At 44.7% G+C, this 14,943-nt stretch overlaps 1 protein-coding gene across 1 annotated transcript in view; it reads left to right on the forward strand.

Annotated features, from left to right (window-relative positions):
- Nucleotides 1-671: 671 nt before the first annotated feature.
- The window catches only part of RREB1 (ras responsive element binding protein 1), a 172,918-nt gene continuing 158,646 nt past the window's right edge, over nt 672-14,943 (forward strand). The window contains exon 1 of the mRNA XM_036103911.2: nt 672-757. The gene's annotated coding sequence lies outside the window, so the exon portion shown is untranslated. The remainder of the gene's footprint in view (nt 758-14,943) is intronic.

Raw genomic sequence — 14,943 nt, forward strand, 5'->3', positions numbered from 1 at the left:
CAGCCCATGACCCCGGGAGGCCCGGGTCACCTTCACACCCGCCTCCGCCCCGCACCTCCCCCGAGGCCCGGGCCTGCCTCCCGCGGCGGCGCCCCCCGGCCCATCCCGGAGCCGCGGGGCGCGGGGGGACTTGTGCGGGCGCGGCCGCGCTTCGCAGGGCGCCGCATCCGCCGCCGAGATGCTGGCAGCCGGGGGAACGGCCTCGCGCGGCCCTCTCCTTATTTATCCACCCTGCAGTTTCCATGGCTCCGCCGCCATCCTCCGCCCCTTCCTCGAGCGGAGCCCGGCAGCGGGCACGGACCCGGCACGGAGGGGGGCGGGGGGGGGTGTGCGGCGCGGGGCCCCAGGGCCCGGAGGCGGGGGCCGCGCGTCGTTTCCAAGCCCCGGGGCGCGCGGAGGCGCACCCCCAGTCCCACCCCCCGGGCAGCTGTGCCACTTCTGCAACCCCGGCCCGCCACCCCCCGCGCTCGCCCGCACCCCAGGTCTGTTCCCCAGCGGGCCCGGCGCCGGGGCCCCCGAGCGCAGCGCAGCCCCCGGCCCGGCCGGGAGGCGCGGGGGAGGGGCGCGGCGCAGGCAAAGTTGCTGAGTTGCTTTGCCCGCTCAGAAGTTGCAGCTGAGACGGCAGCTTCCCGCCCCCTTCCTGGACTCGGCGGCTCGGAACACACACCCACCCGTCACCACCCGCTACCTGCCCTCGCCCCTGCGGCCCCGGCCCGGACTCGGCAGCATCCCCTCCCGGCGCCCGCGAGGAGCCCAGGTTTCCAGCGGAGTCGGGCTGGGGGCGGGCGCACCCCCACCTCCCCGCTCGGCCGGGGGTGGGGGGGGGAGGCGGGGAGGAGAGAGGAGTAGGCGCCCCTCCACCCAGTCGCCGCGCGGCCGTGGTGCTTTTGCACTTTGCAAAGCTGAGCAGCCGGGCCGGCGTCGCCCACCGGCCCCCGCGCCCTCGCGGACCCCGGCGGGGTTTGCGGAGCGTGCACCGCGCAGCGTTCGCATCCCCTCCCGCAGGGGGCTTCGCCTGGGCGGCGGGAGGGGTTCCGCTAGGGGCTGAAGTCGCCAACAGGTGCTCGCGAGCCCATGTGACCGGGGAGGGGCCGCGCAGGGGAAGCCGGGGGTGGGGGCGGGGGGCGGGCTTCCTCCGGGTCCCCCGCAGAGCCCGACGCCGGGTGCACCCCGCCCGCGGCGGCTTAGGGAGGGCTCGCGGGTGGCTCTGCCGAGCGCCGGTGCCCTCGCGGCCTGCCCGGGAGGAGGAGGAGCAGGAGGGGGAAGGAGGGATGCGAAAGTGGGTCAGGAATGTAACTGGACGCTGCGCACCCCCACGCAGAACCCCCCCCTCCCCCGTTGCCGGCAGAGGCGGCCAGCGCCAGCCTTGGAAAGCGAGTCTTTTGCTGTTGTGGTTCCCCAGCATTATCGGTGGACGGTTACCAGGGGATCCCGAGGGATGTGTTTCCCTGTGACCCTTTGGGAAGAAAAACTTAGTTGCCTCAGTAACCGAGTTTGGCTTGGATGCAATGATGCCATGAATGTTCTAGGTGAGCCTGACCAGGACGAGGAGGCTGCGCAGGCACTAGGGGGTGGATTAACTTTTCTTATTACTGAACCAAGACGTGAAAGGAAAGCTGGGGAGGAGGTGGGGTTTTGCCCCATTTCGTGTTTGTTTTTTGCTGTTTCAAAGAACATAAATGAGACGTTTTTGCGTTAGAGTTGGAGTCTCCCAAGTGCAGGCCCCGGCGGCCATAAATTTACCAAAGTTTTTAACAAAGGTTTGAAGCTGATACCCTAGAGTTGGAAGGACTAGAGGACAGTGACAGTTTTGTATTTGGGGAGGGCTTGAGAAGCAAACATGAAAAGGCCTTTCTTAAAAGGAGAAGAAGAAGAAAAACCCCAAAAACCCAGCCCTTCTCAAAGCAGAAGCAGTGAGAGTTCCCTCCTGAGCACGGTGGCCCCTCACACCCCAAGCATGTGACTAGGCGAGGGAGGAATCCAGATTTAAAAGCGATGGGCTTTGGGTTTGAATGCTGGTCACACAGGCAGAGTCAAGAGGAAAAAATCATAATAAGAGAAGAGACTGCAAAAAGAAGGCTTAGCATTGTGGACTAGGCAGCTCAAAGCTCTTCTTGAGCACCCTTCCTGAGTTTTATCCCGTTTTTCCTTCTGGTTTTGTTCAGGGGACCTTAGTCACAGAGGATGGGACAGGGCTGTAGAAGCAAGGCCCAAAGAACCATAAGGCCACAAACTCAGAAGAAATGTGCAGCAGCTGGGGTTTTATTCAGAAGCAGAACAGGGGTGTGTTATCCTCTAAAGAGATCTTAAGAGTTATCTGAAAAGCTGACTTAGGAATTAATGTAAATTTCTGTTTCCAAGGCAACCCTTGATAAAGTAACCCAAATTGAGATGTCCTCTGCATTCAAGAGTGTATATTCATAGAAAGCAAAACTGGTAATTTTTGTAAATTGAATCATATTCTAAATATGTGAAAGAAGAGGTTATTTTGTTTTTTTTTTTTAAGATCTTTATTTATTTTTTAAGATTTTATTTATTTATTTGACAGAGAGAGACACAGCGAGAAAGGGAACACAAGCAGGGGGAGTGGGAGAGGGAGAAGCAGGCTTCCCGCCAAGCAGGGATCCCGATGCGGGGCTCGATCCCAGGACTCTGGGATCATGACTTGAGCCGAAGGCAGACGCTTAACGACTGAGCCACCCAGGCGCCCCAAGAAGAGGTTATTTTGTAGTGAAAACTTTGTTGGACATCTAACCATTCCCCAGGTTACTTTTTTTTTTTTTTTAACTTCACTGAGGTATCTCACTAGTAAAATGGGAATAATAATCATTAATAATAATAGTTGGTCTTCTTTGGGTTGGGAGACTTGGGCTTTTCACATTACTTTCTAGATAGAGGATCTTCAGTTCAACTGGTGAAAGTCTTCATTCTCACTTACAGTGTTGGCCTAAACTGTAGACCAACTACATCGGAAGCTGACAGATCCCCTACATCGAATTCTCTTGCATTCTGAATGTAAAGGGTAGAGTTACACAATAGTTTTCTGGAAACTTGAAAAAAAAAATGAACACTTTCATGATCTTAGATTTTGTCACTTTGTTAAGGAGCATGGTTTCCTTCTGTGTGAGATAATTAGACTTTAAAACCTTGCTTCAAACCAGAATTGTTGCTATAGAAATGAATTGAAAATTAAAGTAAAAAATGAAGTGGCAGGGCAACTGGGTGGTTCAGTCGGTTAAGCATCTGACTTCGGCTCAGGTCATGATCCCAGAGTCCTGGGATGGGGCCCTGCATCGGGTTCCTGTTCACTGGGATTCTGCTTCTCCCTCTCCTCCCTGCTCATTCTTTCTCTCACGATCTCTGTCCCTCTCTCTCAAATAAATAAATAAAATCTTTAAAAAAAAAAAAAATGAAGTGGCACACTTCCCTATTCCCCTACTCCCCAAATTTCATCTGAGTTCATGAAACATTTATATGTAGGGTGGTCTTCATTTTAGTTGTGAAGCAAATTGAATGAAGATTTATAAAGCAAATTAAATGAAGGAGTGAATATCTGTTTAAAAAAAGATTAACAATAGGATCCTTAGTGTGGTGAATTGTCCTTGTGTATTTAAAACATTTGTTACATAAATTTTGGGGCACTTCTCAAGAAATCATCTATGTGTAGCACTTTCTCACAGAGATTATTTTGGGCCATGCGTTTGTAACCACGTACTCACTGCCACCCCCCCAAAATTTTTTTGAATGAACATATGCTTTAAACACTTTCACCAACTACTTTGTGTATAGAACTGCATGGAGCATTGTGGAGATTACAGAGAAGCATATTCATGTTCCTAAAAGAGTCAAATCTGTGGTTGAGTTGGGGGCTACAGCTAGATGACAAATACGAGAAGTTTAACTGTTCAGGAGTTAAGTAAAAATATACACGTATATGTCTAAGAAGAGATGATGGATTCATAGATGGAAGGTACCAGGAATTGAGAAATGGAATGAGAAATTAAACATTTTTTTTTTCGGGGCGTCTGGATGGCTCAGTCGCTTAAGTGACTGCCTTCGGCTCAGGTCATAATCCCGGGGTCCAGGGACTGAGCTCTGCATCGGGCTCCCTGCTCAGCGGGGAGCCTGCTTCTCCCTCTCCCTCTCTCTCTCTGTCAAATAAACAAATAAAATCTTTAAAAAATAAATAAATAAAAACAAACATCTTTTTCTTCTTCTATTTATTCTCTAAAATGTTAGCAGTGAAACTAAATTGCTTCTCTCTGTAAGATAGAAGGTTTGCTCTTTGTAGGGAGAGGTCTGGCAACTCAGACAGCCAGTATACGATTGACTGTCAGTGAGAGGTCAGTCTTAAGGGGCCCCCGGAGCTTCCAGGGGGTCAGAGAGCAGAGGGTGTGAGGGACAGTGAAAGGGAGAGGTCACACCCTTACTTAGGAAGGGCTCAGATGTCGCAGGGTGCTGGGTGTGTTCTGGGAAGGATAGTTGTCAGATGGCAGCCATCAGGAAGTTCTCCAGAGGGAGTTGGTAGAACTTGAACTTAGGCCTTCAAGGATGTAGACAATTTTTATAGCTAGGAAGAAAAAGTGGTAGAAATGAGGTAAGCCAAGAGGCAGGAAGTCACAGGAAACATTAGGGGAATTTGAATAGATCAGCTTTGCTACGGGAGAGGGATCAAATGTGAAATTTGTCATTTGACTGGTAGGTTAGGGACAGACCAGTTAGGGGCCATGAATGCCCGTCCAAGGTTGGTGGAAGGACTTTATCTGCAGGTAATGGGGAATTATGACAGGCTTTTGAGTAAGGGAAATGCATGGTCACAGTTGCATTTGGGGGAGGTTGATCTTGTGAGTTAGATTGGAGTGGGGGTTTAGGGACCATGGGTGGCTATTGCAAGGATCCAAGGGGGCTGGGCAAGTATAGTATTGAAGGGAATTTGTTGGAAGGCAATGCTTTGTGAGTTGTTATAAAAGGAAAATTGATCATATTTTATAGTATGTGGATGTGGAGGGCAGTGGATAAGAATTTAAATCTGGAAGCTGTGAGAAGGTGGTACTATGAGCAGAAATCGGAACAGGAAGCCAGAGTCCAAGGTAAATTGAAGAGTTGATTTGAGAAATGGAATTCGAAGCTGTGATTGGCAGCTGGGTTCAAGGAAAATGGATGAGTCTTGGCTGGAGGTGGAGATGTGAGTCATTCACAAAGAAGTAGGTGATTATTGGCCAGAGGTGTGGAATGAACTCCTCAGTTTGAACTTGGTGGCGAAAGGACCAGTGTGAGGGAACATTCACAATTAGACTTTTTATGTGTATAAAAAAACATATAAACACATATGTATGATTTTTCAAAATTCTTCTCCTTCCTCATAAAGCACAACAAAGTGGTCATTCCTGGGGCTGTAGTTAGAGCCCATCTACTGATCCAGCCCTGTTCTAGCCCAAGTGGTTTCACTCAATGGCTCCTGAACCTGGCTCATCAGATTAAGGGGGTCCCACCCCATAGGCACTGAATCACAGTCTCCTGAGCTAGCAACTCCGTATTCTTTTTTTTTTTTTTTAAGATTTTATTTATTTGAGAGAGAGAGAATGAGAGAGAAAGAACACATGAGAGGGGATAGGGTCAGAGGGAGAAGCAGACTCCCTGCCAAGCAGGGAGCCCGATGCGGGACTCGATCCAGGGACTCCAGGATCATGACCTGAGCCGAAGGCAGTCGCTTAACCAACTGAGCCACCCAGGCGCCCCGGAACTCCGTATTCTTAATGAGCTTTCCAGGCCACTCTGGTATGGGTTCCTTGGGAGAGCCAGTGTCTTAGCCAGTTTGTTCAACCAGTTCTGAGATCTCCCCCCCGAGTCTCCTGTCCCCGCTTGGGAGAGCAAGAGTTCTAAGGTGTTCCTTTGAGTGTGTCTCTTTCAGCCTGTCCTTTTGCTTTTGTTTCTGATGGACAGTCATTGATAGGCAGGGCTGGAAGTTGTTTTTATCCAGATGACCTGCTGCTTTCCAAATTTAGCACTGGTTGGGAGCAGGGATGGATGTGTCAGAAGTCCTCTGCCTTGCTAGGTAGGAAGGGGATTTGGGTTGACGCTCAGTGTATGGTGCTGAGTGACTCACATTCCATCCATCCAAGCCTGTTGGAGATGATGCAATAAGGCAGCCCTGGGCAGACCACTTCCTGTACCTTTGGAGACACAGACCCAGGGTGTGGTATTTGGCAGTCTTCTCAGGAGGAGACTATTTGGCTGATCCTTTTCAAGGGAAGAGTCAGAGGTGAGGCGGGGGAAGCTGTCGGCTCCACACACCACAGGTCCTCCAGTTTAGAAAGGAATAGTCAGAAATTTAGGGCTGGTTTTCTAAAAAGGCGATGACTATTAACACCTTTTTCAAAGAATACCTGTCTATCCAAGGATCTGTTTCCTTCTTTCTTGTCAGAAAAACAAACGTCTGTCCCATTGAGCAGTAGCAAACATTCCGTCACAGCCAATTTTCAATTAACCTGATGCTACGAATTATTATCGGGCTACAGATTATCATTGGCCCTTCCTTTTCCTTTCTCCTTTATAAGCTATCAAGAGACAGATTCACCTTCTGATGTTATGACGAGCATCCCGAGCCTTTTTTTTTTTTTAAATCTCCCCTGAAGAACAGTGAAAGATGATAGAATCTAGGGGCACCTGGGTGGCTCAGTCGTTAAGCGTCTGCCTTCAGCTCAGGTCATGATCTCAGTGTCCTGGGATTGAGTCCCACATCGGGCTCCCTGCTCCACGGGAAGCCTGCTTCTGCCTCTCCCACTCCCCCTGCTCGTGTTCCCTCTCTCACTGTCTCTCTCTCTCTGTCAAATAAATAAATAAAATCTTTAAAAAAAAAAATTACTAGTTCAGTTTGGGGGGAGTTAAAAGTTATACAGGCGGGGCGCCTGGGTGGCTCAGTCGTTGAGCATCTGCCTTCGGCTCAGGTCATGATCCCAGGGTCCTGGGATCGAGCCCCGCATTGGGCTCCCTGCTCAGCGGGAAGCCTGCTTCTCCTTCTCCCACTCCCCCTGCTTGTGTTCCCTCTCTCGCTGTGTCTCTCTCTGTCAAATAAATAAATAAAATCTTAAAAAAAAAAAAAGATGATAGAATCTAGGTGTGGGGTTTGGTTTGGTTTTGTTTTTTTTGAAATTGTGGTAAAATACACATCACATAAAATTTACCATCTTAACTCTTTTTAAGTGTACATTTAGTACTGTTGCTAGGCACTAGAATCTAGGTTTTTAAACTCATTTACAATGTAAGGGACTCTTCTAAAAATGTCAGAAAATGAATCCCAGGTTACACACAAAACTATGAATGAGAGAGAATGGTATTAGCGCAGGCTTAGAGCGTTCAGATGCCCTCCTGAGAGAAGGCTCTTGTAGGATGGGCTTGCCTGGGGACAGCTTTTCATAGCTGCTAATTGTGAAGTTAATTAGTGCGGAGGAAAAAGGCAATTTTATGCTTGAGATTTCTTTAAGATGCCAGAAATAGTACTAGCACCTTGATACCGATTTTAAAGTTTTCTTGAAGTTCCAAGAGTAGAAGGAGAGAAGATGCTCAGTCAAATGTGAACTTACAGAATTTAATTTACACACTTGCTTAGAGTTTGCAGAGTTTGTTTTTGTATGCCCTGTAGAAATAAGCTCCTGATGCACGCGGAGGGGAAGGTCACATCTGCCGCTGTTATCCTATTTTTTTCTAGTGAAATCTTAAGGATTTAGGAAAATAGGGTATCAACGACCAAAAAAAATTCAAAATGAGCAAGAACCTGTGAATTTATTATCATGTAAAGGATCACGTCACGAAATGAAACAATTTTGAAGGTTAAATAGTTGAGTAAGATACACAAGAAAGATTGGAGGTATTGTTGCTGTTTGTCAGAGTTCTTGGTCAACCGAAATCTATTACAGTTCACTTTTTTTTTTTTAACATTAGAAAATTTATTTTCACAACCCTTGACTGTTTGCACTCAGTCATTCATAATACCCACAAAACAGGTTTGGAGCTAGTCACTCCAACAGGATGTCAGGTGCAGTTGAAGAGAAGTGGTATGTTCACATTCTACCAAAGGAGAAATGCCTTCACTTATCTCTCGTGGCTTTGGAAATTTATAGCTTATTGAACAACCCATTTAAAAAGTGCTTCTAAATTTGAGAAAACTTATAGAATCATTCTGAGTTTATCTTATTCAAGACTGCTTTAGTCAACTTTTGCTTATCAGTCCTGAGAAGATGTGTTAAAACCAGTTTGGCAACTTTTTTTTAATATAGCATGTGAGAAGGCCCTTAGAAAAGAGTTTGAACCAGTATCAGCATTGGAACTAAAACTGAATGCCTTTTTAAAAAACATTTTTAAAAAATTGAAATATAGTTGACATACAATATTATATTTGCTTCCGGTGTACAACACAGTGATTAGACAATTCTATACATCATACTATGCTCACTGTGGTAAGTGTAATTATCATCTGTCACCATGCATCATTATTACAATATTATTATTTTCATTATTACAGTATTATTGACTGTATTCCTCATTCTGTACTTTCATCCCCCTGACTTTTTTTTTTTTTATATAACTGGAAGTTTGTACCTCTTAATCCCCTTCACCTCTTTTGGTCACCTGCCCCCGCCCCCCCAGCAACCATCAGTTTGTTTTCTGTATTCATTATTCTGTTTCTGTTTGTTTGCTCATTTGTTTTGTTTCACATAGAAGTAAAATCAAATGGTATTTATCTTTCCCTGTCTGACTTGTTTCATAGTATCATTAGCATAGTATCCTCTAGGTCCACCCATGTTGTTGCAAATGGAAAGAGCTCGTTCTGTTTTATGGCTAATATTCCATTGTATGTATATAACGCATCTTCTTGAGAATTCTACCACTGAACCACCAATGCAAACTACCACATCTTCTTTATCCATTCATCTATCAGTGGACACTTAGGTTGCTTCCATAGCTTGGCTGTTGTAAATAATGCTTCAATAAATATACGGGTAAGGGGCACCTGGGTGGCTCAGTTGGTTAAGCATCCAACTGTTGATTGAGGCTCAGGTGGTGATCTTGGGGTGTGGGGATCAAGCACCTCCCCAGGCTCCACACTTATCATGGAGTCTCCTTGGGATTCTCTTTCTCCCTCTCCCTCTGCCCCTCCCCCCCACTTGTGCATTCTCTCTCTCTCTAAATGAATAAATAAAATATTTAAAAATAAATAAATAAACATAGGAGTGCATATGTCTTTTCGAATTAGTGCTTTCGTAAAACTGAATGGTTTTAAATCAGAATATTTATGTATATTTATCTTAGTTTGGAGGATTCATAATTTAAAAGGCAAGATTTCATGGTAGGAACTGAATTACCAATGGAAGGGTTTCCATTGATAACAATGCCAGGTATAGACAGTTTAGAATTTCACCAAGAACTTGGAATACCTACTATTCACAATCCTATGTGATAGCACACACACACATGCACCCAGGATAATTTACTGAATTCTGTTTAGAAGCAGACTTTATATAGATCTTTGAACAACTGGGTTTTTTTTCTCTTTTTTTTTAAAGATTTTATTTATTTATTTGTCTGAGAGAAAGAGAGCAGCCGGCAGAAGGAGAAGCAGGCTCCCAGCTGAGCAGGGAGCCCGATGCAGGATTCGATCCCAGGACCCTGGGATCATGACCTGAGCGGAAGGCGGACGCTTAACCGGTTGACTGAGCCACTCAGGTGCTCCAAATCAACTGTTCCATATTGCAGTTTTAGAAGATGTTTGTTCTTCCCAGCACAGCGTAGTCATGGGTTTCAACTAATTGCCAAAAGAAATTCATATTGCTGCATCACAGATCTATAGAAAATATAAGTTCAGGTGGTCCTGGGAGTCTCATGTATTTCAATTTTGACTTTTATTTATTTTTTATTTTCTAAAAAGATTTCGTTTATTTATTTGAGAGAGAGAGACAGAGCGCGCGCGAGCATGGGGGGAGGGGCAGAGGGAGAAGCAGACTCCCCACTGAGCAGGAAGCCCAACGTGGGGCTTGATTCCAGAACCCTGGGATCGTGACCTGAGCCAAAGGCAGACACAACCGACTGAGCCACCCATGCGCCCCTGACTTTTCCTTTAAAGCTGGGTTCTTACATTTTACTAGAAAAATACTCCAGCTTTTAAGATCAAATAACCCCACAGTCTACACGAGCCTATTCTACAGTGAAATTCTGTGATGATAAATGCAGGAAATTTCTAATACTGCGTGTTAGTACAGAAAGATACTGTTCAATAGCCGTGCCCCTTTGCTTTGTCATTTCTGTGTTTAACAGAGCCTTCTGCCCCCTGAGATGTCAGCCCAGCCCTCAAAGTCATGTGTATTTTACTTTTGATTACCTTGGTCCTCGGCCAGCCTCATATTTGACACTTTCCGCACAGGCGGTGTGGGTGCTTCTGGATGTTGAGCTGTTAATCTTTTTACTATTTCCTGTCACTTTTCCCCATGATTGATGCTCATGAGCCTGAGGGGGGAAAAGTGATGAAAATGACTTTGAAAACAGCTTTGAAAAGGAATATTTTAAGTTGGACTTGGGTCTTACCTAAGACCATAAAGTGATTGAAAAAGCACACGGTCTGTTTCGTAAGGCAGTACGCGGCCCTTGCAGGGAGTAAGCTGCATTCTAACGAACACTTGGGAATAGAGGCGAAGAGGGTTTTCCTGGTGTTTTTGCGGTGATTCAGATATCCGGGTCTGTGGCATGAGGTAGGGCAAGAATTTGCAGATGATCTGTATTCAGTTCTAGGGAAAGGTTACAGAAAGGGGCCCTCTTTCCTTTGGGATGAAAAATAAAAGTCTTTCTGAGCTGTAGTCCTTACCAAAACTCAGACCCTATTATCTCCTCGGTATTTCCTCTACCCCATACCCAATCCAATTCACTAATTCCGGGTTTGGCTTTGCAAAGAGGCCCCCTCCCCCACGTGCCACCAGGCCCCATTGTGTGCAGAGTGACCCATTACAGTGTGAAAAGAAAATATTCAAACCTCTGTTTTAGCTCACCTTATATTTTTCAATTTGTTAAAATTGGGGTAAAGTAGATATCACAGAAAATGTGCTGTTGTAATCCTTTCTAAGTATACGGTTTGGTGGCATGAGTTACATTCATCGTGTTGTGCAACCATCCCCACTGTCCATTTCCAAAATTTTTCATCACCCCAAAGAGAAACCCCCTAGCCATTAGGCGGTAACTTCCCAAGTCCCACTTCACCCTCTACTCTGCTTTCTGTTTTTTATGGCTGTTCTAGATATTTTGTGTCAGTATATGGTAGTCCTCCCCTTACCCATGGTTTTGCTTTCTGTGCTTCCGGTTAACTGTGGTCAACCGTGGTCCAGAAGCAAATGATCCTCCTTCTGAGGTATGCTCAGAGGTCAGGAGCAGCCTGACACTTCATCACAGCACCTCCGTCATGCACCTCACTTCCTCTCATTACATAGGCATTTTATCATCTCATACCAATCCAAGAGGAAGCAGGGTGAGTAGAGTGCAGTAAGACATTTTGAGAGAGAGACCACATTCACATAACTTTTATTACAGAATATTCTTTCAGTTGTTCTATTTTTTTATTATTGTTAATCTCTTGCTTGTTAATGTCTTGCTGTGTTAAAGTTTATAAATTAAACTTCATCATATAGATGTATGAATAGGAAAAACCTGGTATATGTAGGGTTCAGTACTATCTGTGGTCTTAGGCATCCACTGGGGTTCTGGGAAACGCATCCCCACAGATGAGGGAGGACTACTGTGTGTCCTTTTGAGTCTGGCTTATGTTTTCAGAGTTCATCCATGTTGTAGCAGCTGTCAGTTCTTCATTCCTTTTTATGGCTGAGTAATATTCCATCATCTACATAGACCACGTTCTGTTTATCCATCTGTTGATGGACATCTGGGTTGTTTCCACGCTTTGGCTATTTTGAATAATGCTGTTCTGAACATGGGCATACAAGTATCAGTTCAAATCTCTGTTTTCAGTTCTTTGGGTAGATACCTGGGACTAGAATTACTCATGTGGTAACTCCAAGCTTAACATGGTTTGAGGAACCACCAGACTGTTTCCCACAGTGGCTACACCAATTTCACTTTCCCACGAACAACGTAGGAGGGTTCTAGTCTCCACATCTCTACAGCCCTTTTTTTTCATATTATAGCCATCCTAGTGGATGTGAAGTGGTATCTTGTGGCTTTGATTTTCATTTCCCTGATGACTAATGATGTTGAGCATCTTTTCATGTGCTCATCGGTCAGCTGTACGTCTTCTTTGGAGAAATGTCTGTTAAGTCCTTTGCATTGTCCATTTTTGTATATGTTTTATGATGTCTAATAGTAGTATATAGATGATATATAAAATGTGCATATACTTGGATATATGCAGAATGTTTTTTAAGATGGGGGGTGTACTTTTAAACAGTTTGGAGGCCATTATTATGATCTATAACAATGATCTGTTCTATTTCTCATTGCCTGACATTAGCAGGAAACTATTGATAAAAATTCTTGAGCTTTTTTTTTTTTTTAAGATTTTATTTATTTGACAGACACAGAGAGAGAGGGAACACAAGCAGGGCGAGTAGGAGAGGGAAAGCAGGCTTCCCGCGGAGCAGGGAGCCCGATGCGGGGCTCGATCCCAGGACCCTGGGATCATGACCTGAGCCGAAGGCAGACACTTAACGACTGAGCCACCCAGGCGCCCCTAAAAATTCTTGAGCTTTTATCGGTGAGAGTCTTAATTGGTCAAAGTGTTTACTGGAGCCTTCATACGAAAGTTACCACAGGGTCCCAAGGCTATCCTTCAGGATGTTCCCCTGTTACCTAAGAAAGTAAATCTCCTTGGATGGTTTTCAAGTTAGACATGCCTTATGCTCAATCCTATTTTGTGGTTAATAATGGCATTTCTTTTTTTTTTTTTTAATTTTTATTTAAATTCCAGGGAGTTCACAGACAATGTAATATTAGTTTCAGGTGTACAGTTTAGCGATTCAACACTAAATTGTATTGTGTTTACAAACACTAAATTTAGTGATTGTAAACACCCGGTGCTCATCACAATTGCCTTTCAGGGTTCTAGTGTATCTTTTTAAGAGATAGAAATGGTCTTTCATGCCAGGTCACATAGGAGAGCCAGAAGGCGTAGAATAAATCTAAAGAGGCTTGGCTCCATTATTATTATTATTATTTTATTATTTCACTCATAAACCTTGATTATAAAGAGATTAACTTTGAGGGGATTGAACTAGCCTATTTAATGACCCAAAAGCATTTTACGCCTTAGGGGTTGTTTTTGTTTTGTTTTGTTTTAAACAGATTGGTTTTCCCATTGTGCTTCTCTTCTCTGAGGGTAGCCTCCTTTGTGAGGTTACCCTAAAATGCCAGCTTCTGTCGAGGGTGAGACATCACACCCTAGCACACCATGGTGTATTTTTTGGAAAGTGTCCACACTGGCAGGCGTTTTCCAAATAAAACATTTGTTTCAGTAAACAAGTGTTTTATCCAGCAGCCCAAGTGGAGAATTTTAAAACCAGTGTTTGTTTTGCCAGCAAACATTTTGTTTCAATCCTTGCAGCTAAACAAGTGGGTAAGATTTAAGTGGCCTCCCAGTAAAAACAAATGCAGAGCCATTTTCCGAAAACTCTGGCAGAGCAGAAATCCATTTGCTGTGCGAGCGTGAGTTGAGACATTCGGGGAAATACATTGTACTTTCTGCGTAGCTCTGTACTTAGTTGCCGTCAGAGTGGAAAGTCTTAGGTTTGGGTAAGGGCTCTTAATTCTGTTTTAAGGCAAAAGATGAAGAAATATAAAAGAAGTGTTGAAAAGTATTGTGTTGCTATATATCAATCTTAGAGAGCATGGCTTTAAAATGTGACTCAAGCATCATCAAGGATTTGTTCTGCTCTGCATTTCTTACCTCTTTTCTAATTATTTTTATGGTAATTCCCCCAGCGGATAATGCAACCCAACATCCATGTGAATAACCAGGCTTTCGTCTTCTCACTTGTATAAAAATGGTAGTAAAATCAGATTTTGGTGAGCTCATTGTCGCTTTTATTTAGGGTTCCATGTAATTGAACACTCTTGCTCTCTTCGATGGATTATCATCTGAAATATATCTTTGAATGTTGTAGTTTGAAAGTATGTGGTGTGCTTTTCTTTTTGAAAAGCAAGCCTCTTTCCTATTAAGGAAGATGAATCGCGCTTTCTTAAGAGGATAATCAGAAATTATGAAATACGGTATACATGCAGAATAGTGTAGAGAATAGATATATGTGGTTTAAAGAATAATGAACACGTGGCTTATGTAACCCCCATCCAGATTAAGAAATAGAACACTGCCTTAGAAATCTACTTCAAAGGGTGCCTGGGTGGCTCAGTCGCTTAAGCATCCAACTCTTGATTTTTGGCTCAGGTCATGATCTCAGGGTCCGGAGATGGCCCCCAGTTGGACTCCACGCTCAGCGGGGAGTCAGCTTGAGATTCTCCCCGTCTCCTTCTGCCCCTCCTCACCCTGTGTGCGCGCTCTCTCTCAAATAAATAAATAAATAAATCTTAAAAAAAAAAAAAAAAAAGAAAGAAATCTACTTCAAAACCACCTTCCTCTTCCCTCCGTGGGAAATTTACAATTATGTAGGTCTCCTTAAATGCCATCACTTAGTTTTGCAAGTGTTTGGCGTGAATTACTTTTTACTTGTTCGTTTTATTAACAATATGCTTGCATGATTTAACCACGTTGAGGTCTAGAGCTGTGATTCCTTCATTTTAGTTGTTTGGCATTCCTATGTACAACGACGATGCGTTTTTCTCTACTTTACTGTTGATGGACATTGGAAGTGCTTCCGGCTTCTGAGTCTTATGAAAAAGGCTGTCAAGAACATTCTTGTATGTGTGTAAATCTCCTAATCCCGTTGTACAAAAGGT

Source organism: Halichoerus grypus, chromosome 9 (assembly GCF_964656455.1).
Source record: "Halichoerus grypus chromosome 9, mHalGry1.hap1.1, whole genome shotgun sequence".
NCBI classification, from domain to species: Eukaryota; Metazoa; Chordata; class Mammalia; order Carnivora; family Phocidae; genus Halichoerus; species Halichoerus grypus.